The sequence below is a fragment of the Mizuhopecten yessoensis genome, unplaced genomic scaffold, assembly GCF_002113885.1.
Source record: "Mizuhopecten yessoensis strain PY_sf001 unplaced genomic scaffold, ASM211388v2 scaffold2681, whole genome shotgun sequence".
NCBI classification, from domain to species: Eukaryota; Metazoa; Mollusca; class Bivalvia; order Pectinida; family Pectinidae; genus Mizuhopecten; species Mizuhopecten yessoensis.
In genome coordinates, this window is record NW_018404667.1 from 167,898 (window position 1) to 181,461 (window position 13,564).

The following is a 13,564-nucleotide window of genomic DNA, read 5'->3' on the forward strand; positions in this document are numbered from 1 at the left end:
CAAATTCTGCCAAAAGTGGGGTTTTTTTTGTAATCAATAAAACAGCATGTGCTACCGTCGGGGCGCGTTTGGTCGTGATATATCAGCTACAATGTCGAAACATTTAGGCTTCGAGAGTATTGCTTCTGGCACAGAGTCATAGAGTGCACTCTCCTATATAACCCTTGCCACTACCCCACAACACACTGCAGCACCAACCTAACCGTGTGGTACCATAATGATGCGCACGGCTTTTTCCGCGCTTAATCTATATTTAGATTCTGCAGATTTCAAACGGATCGGTATTCCATAACCGTCTCGAATGCTAAAATAAAAACGAAAAGACGGTTTTATGTTATATGAATAAATAAATCAAGATGATATTAGTACAAGTGTCATCTACCAACCGTAGTATGGTATAGGGACGATCTGTATCTGGGTGGACGTCCTTTTCCCCGAAAACGAGGTCTTGAAATGAGACCTTTCTAGAGTAGTTCACTCTCCTACAAATCAGCTATGTCTAATACGCGTATCCATAAGCTAAATTGATCCATTTTACATATAGACCCGGTAGAACTGTATTTAGCTGATCACTCACGACGCTGTGAATGAAAGTCAATCGGCCATAGGAATTTCAAACAGGGGAAATCCCTTTTGTAATTGCATTTCATAGAAAACAGTTTCGCGCATGGATTCACACTACCACTACTCTCATAACTTTTTATGCTACTAATATGTGGGCGCTATAGCTAACTCATCACTATTATATAGCCAATTATTCGGATTTCGGTTACATATTTTGAATATGTCAGACATGGTTTCGTTCTTTATATTGTTCTTTTTCCCCCTAAGCTTCGCTTAAGTATTCCACGACCTGTCTGTATCGTCGAAACACGGGATTTCTGTTGACGTTTCCATTGTGATTTTGTTCATTCCAAAGCAGCAATCATCGGTGTAGTTTGAATAACTTCACTGTCCCGAGCGGAATCATCATCATCCATGTCAGTATTTACCTCAATCCGAGACCTAGGGTTCTCACCCTCCAACACTTTCTGGTAATATGATCTTACATTATAATTGGAAATTGAGGTAATTTGTCATAATCTTATATTGTAAAACAAGAACCTGGTGGTCTAAAAAGGTAAACCACTCATCAAAAGACTGTATTTCGAAAAGCATGTGTAGATGGAGGAGGCCTCACACTAAGGGCTTTCTTAAACAGAACAGCCACCCCACTACCACGTATGCCGAGTCTAGTAGTGTGGAGAATTCCATAGCATGTTTGTATTAGCTGGTCATCGATATCTGAACCTAACCAGGTTTATGTCAACGCAGGAATGTCAATGTCATGATATGTTACAAATATATTTTATATGAGGGTTTGCACAAGATTTTAAAATGCTTACCCATTTACCTTCTGATCTTAAAATCTTTCTTATCCAACTTATTTTCAGAGCTTCAATAAAATACATCAAATTAACTATTTTAAGCTCTCCTTCTTGATAATTTCGAATAATTGTGTCCCGTTTAATCTTATCAGTTTTGCTATTCCATACAAAAACAAAGAACAGAATTGAGCATTTTATATTTTTTTTCAGATGGATTAATGATATTAAGTCTACCAGTAGGCATGGGCGACCTTCTACTCCAGCTCTTAATAAGAGCTTTGAGTTTAACTAATTTTTTATCAAAGTTCATTTTAGGTATTTTGTTAAGATCTACATCGAAATCTATCCCAAGAAGAGTGCATTTATCAACTCCCTATCTAAGAGTCATATTTGGAAGGAGAAAATCATTGCTGTATTTTGTACTGCCTATCCAGACAACTTCAGTTTAACCTACATTTACTTTAAGACCCGACATTTTCGCATAAATATTTAGTTCATCAACCGCCTCTATCAGTGATTTGTTCAGAACCATATAATACCAGAGAAGCGTCATCTGCATACTGATAGTTTAAGATGGGAGAGTTATTAACATTTATACCAGTTATACTCTTATTATTTCTAAGGCGGATTACTAATATTTCTGCACATAGTATACAGATATATGGAGCGATGGGATATCATTGACGAAAACCACGATTTATTTTGAAAAATGCTGATAAATTACATATGTCCCCCCCCCCNTGATTTTGATTGTATTGATACATTAACTTTGCAGAAAATAATATTTCAAACGCAGAAAGCCGAGAGAGGCTACCGAGACGGGTAAGATATACAGGGGTCAAAAACCGACTGTAAACAAATAATGGCGTATATCCAAGCAGCCAAGATAATAAATTGACCGCAAATGATAATAACAGTTAGTGTAACACTACAATAACGTAATATGTAAGACAGATAGAAAAGCAGGCTTTAAGATACAAATACAATGGTAGGTGATATTAACTGACTAGAAATTCAGAAAACACCAGGACAGGTGTGCAATCGCGAGAGACGAAAGGGTTGCATCAAAAATTTGCCACATGAATAATATAAAAATTCAGAAAAAAAACACTACGTTACAACAACAACAAAAATATGTAGACAACCCGCCCAGTGGTAAAATTTTGTCTTCTGATATACGAAATGAAAACCAAAATAACGACAAAGTTTCAAACTTAAAAATTCTATTTATAGATGACAAATTATCTCGAACTATTTAAATGATGATGTGGCAAACGTCAGCTACTGTTGGTAAGTAAATTCATGAAAAAACACCAAATTGTTCTTAAGCTTCTGAACAAGCTTACAGGAACAAGCCTTATCAGGTGCTAACCGGAAGTCCTGTTAATAATAGGATTTAGCTGCGTACTTTTAAGCCTTTCTAATTGTTTGTTGACTTACAATCATGTTAACGAGATGTGAATCTTTCTTTTGCACTTATATATATAGTTACTATGGAATAAATACGTTATCTATTTGTCTTCGAGTAACAGTACGGCTTTGTACCGAAAATATCAGTTTACCACAAGTGAATAAATTTATACCACGTTGAAGATGTTAAGATTCGCAAAGCCCTGAACACTTTATGTGGAAGTACGTGTATGATGTGAACGTGTTAAATAGTCTTTTACCACGAGGAGTGTTACTCGACACACGAGCTTATGTCATATTCCAGGTACAAGGTATGTAGGGTACTGGACAGTAGATTACAGAAAGAAGATTAAGGACAATGACGAGTACAAGCATGGACCATATATAGCACATGAAGAAACATAGAGTACAAGCAGGTGTTTCTGATAAGATAAGTGGGATTACGTTGATATAACCTAGAGTGAGGCGAACGAGAAACAATGATAATAGTGCAGATAGCTTGGCTTTAATCTGAGGTGCATGGGTGTATCCTATCGGGCGGTTGAGAAGCATAAACTGCAGATATGCGACATAAATTATTTAAATAGGTCACAGAGAAATTGTAAACGTAGATTAAGGGCTGATAGCACAACCTCCCTATTATTTTCCCTTTTTTGTGTTACACAAATAGACTAAGTCCGTTCTAACGCCCTCTTGGTAACATTCATACTCACTTTTAAATACTTAGACAGGCCTGGATACACAAAAATGCAGGGGTCAGTTAGAGAGAGTGAGGAAACACCGTTCTCTTCCTTTTTAAATCCTTTAAAATATGATTAATAAGCCAAAATGGTTAAAGGCCAGCAAACCTCCGATTGTAGATTCAGCATGTCTCCCTTTCCACATGTATAAAACGCATTAAGCGACATTTTGTAACGTCAATAATTTTCATTCAGAAGTAGCTGTGCCAGTAAGGTGTTTGCATCCAGAATAGAGCTTGCGGAATAATTTGATATGAGGCCAAAACAATTAAAAAATATATTTTCAAGAATAGCGGGCTAACACCATTGGTGGATAATGATCAATATCATATATAGTTTACCGTTAGGTTAACACACATGGCAGGTCTGAGCTTAGTGGCATCAATTATTATGAGTATATGGATAGGATAATTGGATTTTCCCTAATATATTATTGACGTTTGACGAAGGCTAGATAACTCAATACGGTTATTACCTCCGTCTTAGAGGGAAAAGTCTGAGCATGACTGCCGAATAGTCAGAATACCTCAATATGTATTTTATATTATGGCTAATGTCGTTATTATTTAGAATTTAGCATCACTAGTCTAGATTATGTTTGCATCGAAATCATGGAAGACAGCAGGCAAATAATTGTTGGTCCGTGCTTTTGGTTAAACGTTAACTTTCAAAGTGTGACTTTGCCATTCCACTTTTATTGTGATGACAATCTTAGTCATACTTACCAATCTGGTGTCTTGTACGTAGAAGTTTTAAATAGACGTGTTATTATGATAATGGTGCTCACCTAGAAGGTAACCAGGCTTTGCCCTTCATGTCAGTTAAATAGTGTGACCAAAACATTACAACTTGAGATAATATTCACGACGGATTACACAAAACCTACTGTATCTAATATTGTGATATGATAGATACACTTTCTGACCGGATTGCGAGATAATTGTGTTTGATTTGAATACGTTAGTATTAAGTAAACAAATGCACGACAGCTTCATTTCTGTTGTATCTGATAACGGGGTGTTTTAGCAATCATTTGTAACGATTTATACACTATGTTGCCATATATCTAATAGTTTATATCGATCTTCTGTTGAGGCCAGGTACATGTAAATATCAGGTACGTTGGTGTTATCCAGCATCAATTAGAAAATTAGAGTAATAGGTCGAATCAATAGATGTAGTTGTAGTTCATAATTATTTCCTAATTTATCAGTCAGCGGTCAAAACAGTTTCCTCGGGGTGTTAAGACCCACCAGATAAATTACTTCCCCAGGCCGGGGATAAAGTTTGAATAACAAAAGTTAAAATATAAAGGCTAAGTTTGTTTTGAACACAAACAGGAGTTACAAATGTATCTTGCGAGCTTTCGTTTATTCCCTTGGTCAAAAAAAAAAGTGCAAATGACCAGAGTCTGGATACATTGGGCCACAGTAAGTTGATTTCAGCGGTGAAGAGTCACCACATAGTTGCACTCTTTGCTGGACAAAGGATAATGACATTTTCGAAAGCTCGCAACATAAGTTATTAATTCATGTTTGTGTTCAAACCAAAATTAGCCTTTGAATTTCAGCTTTCTTTTTTGTTTAAGAATCGGTCTTACATTATCTAGACAATACATTATTTTCAAAATTATTTTGATTTAAAATATCAAAAATGTCAAAATATACATAGGTGTTTGTTTCCATATGACCTTTGCAATTCCATTAGAGTTAGATTGTATTTACAATATCTTTGAACACATCCACAAAGATCATGAAAATATTCCGGAGTATATAGCATTTAACAAAACAATAAAAGTAGCGCAAACATACTATATGATAATAGTTTTAAAGTAAAAGATATAAGAAATCATGAATTTCATAAAACATAAACATATATATCTCTTAACAACAGATATTCAAATCGATGTGCTTCAAAATGTGAAGATATGACTTAAAGAATTGAACAATCAGAGTGGAACTTTCTTATTACTGCATTCCAAGCCGTATAACTTCAGTTTCAGATGGAGATAAAGCAAAGGTAAAAACAGTCTTTATTTTGGTACACCTTTGATAGAAGCATTGTTTTACTTAAGGAAATATACAATTCATATAAATGTCGTTGGGAACATTTTTATCATATTATTTTCCCATTCACTAGCGCAGCATATTGCTAATAATCCAAACTCTTTGTAAATATATATGATAACGGAAAACTATTCAATATCTTCTATGTTTCGTATATACCCTCCGACACATAGTTGTTTACACTGTTTATATTGTCTACCTAAAGCAGATTTCCCGACAATTTAAATAATTTCCTTTTGACACAATTGCAACAAAAAAATAAAGTAATGATTATTGTAATGGTGTAAGCATATATGTTCGTTGCTGAGTGATATATTTACCTTTCCATTCAATCATCCCGTCTATCCTTCGTTAATGAACATTTTGTTTAAACAGGAAGTTCATAAATGTAAGTAACGGGAACTTACTCCCAGCAGACGAAAAAATCGGCATAACTCCAGAACGTATAACTTATCATTCTCAGCCAACAAAGTATTACTGTTTACGACTCAAAGATATTCAAATGGTTAACAACATTTAACAATGCTTTGTTAAATGACAACAAAAAAAGTTTTTCATAGATGAATTTTTAGTTCATGTCATTATAACAAGGGGAACAAATATACAACATTGGCACATTATCATTTCTATTGGATCAAAGGATATACCTGTTACGTCTGTATGACTACGTGTTGAAATTGTCCTTCAAATGTTGTATAATTTCACAATAGCACGCCGGGTATAAAAATGCCAATAAAAGAATTTAAAAAATCGACCACAAATCCTTTCATGCAACGTTGCCACATTGAATTATTTTCAATGTCGATAATATCAGTCACCTGGAACAGATTTGCTTCTTAATACATCCCTTTAAATCACAAACAATCAACCGGCAATATAATTAACCCATAAACAATTGTCATAACAACACTTTTATAAAGGGTCTTTTAATTTACAAACAATCAACCATGTTCATGAATCATGTATTTTACATATCAACATTCCAAAGGTGGTTAATTAAACGCTTAGAAAATATTGATTCATTGTTATTAAACATACAGTAGTCTAAGCCCTCCGAAAAATCCCTTCTCAATCCAAGATGGCGGCTTACATAGATAAAGAAAGAAAAAGGTGGTCTATGGAGATGTACTAGACTAAACAGAGGGACAGGTAATTGGAAATATAGAATAATTGCTTTACGGAATAGATAAACTAAGAATACATAAGATCGGACAAAATATAAGATATAATAATCAGATGGAGGGCAAAACAGACTGATTAGAAAGAAAAACATACAACTATTTTTCAACACAAACAGCACTTATAATAATTCCGTAATAATTGAAATGTTCAAACAAAACAGTGCAAATAATATCAAAGTAGGAAATAAATCATAAAAGTAAAAGACAAAAATGAAAAAAAATACATATATATATATATATAGATAAATAACCATAAAGTAGAATTGTTATCATGAACAGCATGATCTGTGAAATATTTCAGTTTCGAAAGTTTATATTATAAAATATATATTAGAATGTTTATGATATTTATGACATGATTACATTAAGAATGCGATTTTGAAATAATTTATTGAAAACTAAATTTATTCAATATATGGAAGGACTAATGAGTCACAAATGTGATTAAGAACCATTTCGAAATATACTCAACTATAAATACTTGTTTAGATATTAACCAAGGGAGTGACCACTTATGTATAGTTAAGGATTAACTTACTATTTAGTTTTAGTTACCGAGTGATAACTACAATGAAACTCGGGTAAATTGATTAATCGGCAAATATGATGACCCGAATTCCAATGTAGTTATCACCCGATAACCTACACTAAATAGAAAAGTAATCCTTATATTATTTTTTTTAGTTCTTGCAAGGTTTTCCTTAAAACACGTTCTTTTAACCGGACTATATATCCGCGGAAGTATTACATATATTCAGTTCAAGCCGGATGTGTTATACGGTTACGCTTCGCCGGCGTCTTCATTGTTGGTTGATAGGAGCAGCTTGTAAACGATGAATTTGTCAACACACCGGACTGAATTGAAGACAGAACCGACGCATTTGAGATGGAAGTTTGTGCGGGAGCCCTCTCAATGCCGGAATTACTTTGTGTGGGATTCGTGACTGTGCTAGATTTAGCGATTACGTCAAAGTTCTTACGAAGAACAATCGCCGTTTTGCCGTCACTCGCGTCTGCCTTTCATAACATGCGAAATGACATCGTTTTCAATTCTATATGCGGGATTTTTTCCGTGATTAATGGAAATCCCGGGTTGTTGACGTGCATATATGTACACAGTGTATGTATCACTATACGCACGAGGTGTAACTAAGTTATTAAGTCACTTGAAACTGTAAAAAATATATTAGAAAACGGGACTTTGTGTCAAAACATCAGACAAATATCCCCAAATGTATTTTTTGTCTGTAATTTCATGAAAAATGAAGATTATCAAGCATTTGTTTTTGGAATGGACTTGGATGCTAAATATATTTTTTTAGAAAGATTCATGCAGCACAACCAGTGTTTTTTTTATATGAGATGTTTCTCTGACTAGAATGGTTTGTCATATTCATCAGATCAGAAGTGTCTACTGTCCATACTTACTAACCCGAAGAAATGTTTATGATAATCGATGACATTTGGCAAATGCCGAAAAACCGAAAATTATCACAACAATAATAGAATATTCGGTCACTGTTAAACTGGAACATTGAAATATAGAAAATATATATATTTACCGGTCTGGTGACTCGAACTATCGGATAGAAGAAGAAGATGACGAAGGTTCTGAAGATGATTTCGATGCAGCCATGAATGTCATATCAATAAGCGATGTAACGTGATCAGTACATGCACACTGTAACATCAAATAACATGTATATCAGAGTGTGCAGTAGTTGATTTATATAACGGTTTGTTCGGCAAACTTTGACCGAGATTGGAGATCACGTGTTTATCTAAATATAAATAGAGAGAGTCAACAAATACTGGCCACTTTTGTTGCTGTTTTATCTGATAACTCAGTCTGCATAAACTAATTTCTAGAACATGACACTTTATAAATATTAAAACCTGTGTGATTTAGATTTGTTGATACTATCACCCTTGTAACTGGTTATCGATTGAATCGTATCAAAACAGTCACAGTAAGGTGTGCAATGATCTGTATATTTCGGCGTTTCTGGTGAACATATGCCCTCAATGTCATATTGATAAAGATGTGTCACCCAAATTCTGGTCAAAATAAAATGTTCTCGTACGTAAATATATAGTCAAATTCCTTAAGCGCATTGGATTTAATGGTGTTTCCCAATCTGCTGATCATACGTGTATTCAGAAAAAAATACTTAACTTCTCTGGCCGGCAATTCGGCTGATTTTTTATCTTTTATTCGTGTGTTCGTTTTGTACTGTTTAATTTGACGTGTGGTTATGTAGTTATACCCAGCAACACCATTAATAATGCAATTTTTAAAATAAATACTCGCACTATGACGAAATTGTCAGAAGACCCCACATTGGTACACCAACAATCACGCCAGTGATTGACAAGGTAACTATGGTAACAATAAAGACGAAATACTTCTTGAGTCGACCATTCCTTATAGGAATAGCCAGACATGAAGGCAATGCAGAGAAAAGAACAGCGTTTTTCGTTTGAAAATGATAAACTTCCTCCGTAGGTTCTAGCAACAGCATGATAACAGCATTGTAACAATACGCAATGTGTAAGAGCACATGTGTTTTTCAAAATAAATGACATTTTCGCCAATTGGTCCAGGCATACAAATTGTAAATATACCGTGTGACTAGAATAATACAACTTTATATCACGTATATGATGGATTACATCCGGCTTACCTTGTGACTTGGTTGTGAGATAATGACGATTGATTTGACTATGTACACATTAAGAAAACAGATAAAAGATGGCTAAATTTATGTTTTATCTGATAACGCCGTATATTAAACCATCCTTTTGAACGATTTTTTGGCATTTCTCTATTATTTTATACTCAACTTGTTTTCCTGCCATGCTGCCATCCATATGTTAATAACAAGTGCGTATCAGCTGTAATTCTGCATGAAACACTAAAAAGGTGGAATCGAATAAAAGACACAGTAGCAGTAAAATATGTTTAATTTCTTACTATTTTATATTTTTTCTCGATGTTACTTTGTTTCATCGTTCCCCCTTTTTATGCAATTCAATAACGTATCTGCTTGTTTCTATGTTATCTTTGACATCATTAACATGGATAAGGCTTTTAACATCTACATAAGTAAATATCATAAATAAGTCGATAAGTCTAGAGCAAATATATCAATGTCTTGTACATATCCTTATATGTATAGATAAACTGTTGACGCTGTCGACTTTTAGTATACCTGCGATGGATACACAAAATCATATAGCCAAGCTCTTTCATCAATTGATCACATTAAAATTGCCTTTTTGAATGTCCCATTGAAACAGGCAAGACAATTATTTATAGTATCGAGAAATATACATCCCATACACCAATATTTTATATATGATCATTATAATCCAATTATTTGTTATTATTCAATACATTTTAGAAGGTCAAATTGTAGGGATAATCCAACCTCAACTAGCATATTGTCAATAATAAATCATCTTTATTAACAATACTATATCATTTATTCAAAGGCGATACTGGCTTTCTGTTTAACTTCAAGAAAATATATTAAATTGACGAGACGAATATTTGGTATTAATTATCAACTATATGAAGCACCCTGGTCTACTAAGTGTAACGGGAGCACTTTATAATGTGTTTTTCGACAAAGATGTATCAAAATACTAAGGAAAACAATTTTAATAGAACTGCAAGTAGAGGAAGACTAAATAATAGTTGTGTCGGTAAACTGCTGTTAACGTATGCCGAACTATTATTTTATTTGCAATTGACAACAAAAGAGAGTCTACAACTATACATTTATTTATTATATACAATATCTATCAAAGCATACTCTTTCACACTCACTAACAACTCTCATACAATTTTACATTGGAAATATATATTACAATTCAATTCCGTCTATAAACAGATACATATATATATATATATTACACCTAAAACCCTAAAACCATTATATACTGAACAGTCTTTTTAGCTTTAGACAGGAACAGATCACAAAGTTACGTTAATGTTAACTTCCTTCCCGTCTTCTGGCAAACACAAATCAGTAGTCAAAACACTCTAGGAATGTCATCCTTGTCAACTGGCAGATGACATATATGGCTGAACTGTATTTCAGCTGCTGAAGTCACAGTTGTTGTGTCGGAGTTCAACTCCACACAACTATTGCCGGGCCTCCATACCACAGTATGTCACATCATGCTCCCGGCCTCAGTAATAGAGTGTTATGTCTCCATAACTAAGGAAAATATCAACACGTTCCCTGTCTGGATAATCATATCTATATGTATAAGGCAGTTCATAGAACTGCTGTCTCAGTGCATCGTAGGTGGAAAACATTTACAATAACACCGTCGGCCATTACGGGTTTCCATACTTTTGTCCTCAGACAAAACTGACAGGTCTTTCACTGGGAAATGAGCTACAAAATGTAAATAACGCTTATAACAACATAATTCTACACTATCATAGAAAGTATCTACAGTAAACGCCTTACTACATATAACATATTATGCAACATACATTATGTAACATGCGTATACACACCTCATCGCTCACTCATCTATACTCAATCGTAGAAATTAATTACAACAGTAGCATTGATATATTGTTACATTTGTATAATGATAAAGCTGCTATGTTTATTATATATGAATACAACACAAAAGTCCTAATTCAATATGTAAACAACTACCACACCAACACGTTCGCTATCACTGCGATCCGTTCAATTTCGCACCTGTTTACTATCTAACAAATGCCGTTTATTACACGGTCAAACATACACAGAATCAACGATCTAACTCACAAGATACACACAGATTTATCGATGATTAAAATATAACTTACCGTGAGCTGTATTGCACGCTAACTCCCGAATACTTCACAATAACAGAAGCAGTTAGAAAAGCAATGGGTCACGCCAGTACACCTGCCTTTCACACCTGTCTAAACAACTCTGCGCGTACCCAGGTAAATATAAAGTTGGCGCGCTTTTCTTTACCCACGAAATACAAATACAGATAACCTACCATCCATATTTAATACTCACTCATACTTACCGCTTGGAATATTATTTAAATTTCGATATGTGACGACTGCATATACAATTCCGATTCCAAAATTAAATGACGAATTGTTAACAAAGCATGATAATATGATATTTGTTTTAAAGTAAACAATAATATTAGAAAATATCGATGAAATAATTTCACTATTTATACCTGAAAGGACAACTACAATTGCAGCTCTAAAATCATCAAGTTATTTAAGTTGTCTAGGCAAAAGTTTTTGATTGAAATGTATCTTTTTAATATTTATGACGGTATACAGCATTGTAACGTTAAAACATTTTCCTTGCGCTACCGCAAATATTGGAACACTTTTGACTGAATTGTGTATCATAGATACTCGAAGAATGCACTTCAATCCTTACATGTGTATGTACTTGAAAAAAAACAACCGGATATTGTATTTATCTCTCTTTGCGTTTATGTTTAGCATATGATACATTTGTCAAGTATCGCTTTACATACCGGTAGAACGAACAATATTTGCACAAATGAGGTCCAGTGTTGTCGGCTACAAATGTCAATCCATGAGCATTTTAGTTTCTGCCACAGCATTAAATTAACACCACTCCAGCATCTGTCTCAAATTAACCGAACCGTATGACAGAAAGACTTGCATTGTTTCATATATCAAAACATTGGCATGTATTGGTTTAAAACATTATGTTTGGTTGGTAGTGTATCATAGGCATATACAACCCACGATATAGATAGATATGTAGTTAGGTAAATACATAGCGTATTTATAAATGACCAGTGACTCGAAAACAAACTGGCGTTTAACATCTCTAATGAGTGTTGTTTATAACATTTTCTCCGGATTATACTTTGTAAGTTATTACTTCTAACCAGACAGTTTATTATTGCGAGAGAAAAACCCTTTAAAATATCATTGAAAATAAAACGTGTTCTCTTACAGTTATAAGTGACTTTAACAATTATATTTAATTAAGGTAATGCAGGTTCATAGATTAAGTGTATTGGTTTGAGGAAAAAGATGGATGTTTGATAAGTACACAGATATACATGTAAATTACACTGTATTTCGGTAAAACGGTGTTGTGGTCAGGAATATACGACAGCAGGCGCTAATTGTGTTATCTGTTATAGGGAAAAGAGTCAACCGGCATATCATCTGGGAATGCATTGGGATCCTAAACTTTTTTAAACATACTTTGATATTATGGATGATATGTAGACAGTTTCTGTAGAGCAACTAATTTGTGTGGTGTTTTGGTGACTAGAGCGGTATGAAGTCTGTCACCTGCATTAGACAAATGCTGATGACAAAATACATACTGTACTAGACATCGAAACATCACACATAAACAACTACTTGTTGTACTACATGAACCTTTCTACCGTACACACCCACCAACCTGAACTAATTGTTTATAAGTATCATTGATATTTGACAGATATGCAGGACGCCAGTAACCTGAGTTAAAGAAAACCTTTTACCGTAACAAATACTAAAGTTTACAAAAAATATATAGACCAGTCTGGAGTATGAGACTAACGGAGGCTAATAGAACATGAAGATGACGAAAATTCTAACGCTGATATTGAGCAGCCATGACTATCACTTAGCGATGTGGCCTGATCAGTACATGCATTGCAACTTCAGACAACATATACATCAGAGTGTGCAGTAGCTGATTTACTCGGGAAACTATGTCGGAGCCTCGATAATTATTTATTTATTTATATATGTTAATCAATCCAACCGGCCATAACGCCCA

The 13,564-nt window shown here is 34.2% G+C and overlaps 1 protein-coding gene across 2 annotated transcripts in view; it reads right to left on the reverse strand.

Moving 5' to 3' along the window:
* LOC110446359 overlaps window positions 1-8,446 on the reverse strand; it is a 55,843-nt gene extending 47,397 nt beyond the window's left edge. For both annotated transcript variants that reach the window (XM_021491474.1, XM_021491473.1), the window contains exon 1: window positions 8,327-8,446. The gene's annotated coding sequence lies outside the window, so the exon portion shown is untranslated. The remainder of the gene's footprint in view (window positions 1-8,326) is intronic.
* Between the last annotated feature and the right edge of the window lie 5,118 nt (window positions 8,447-13,564).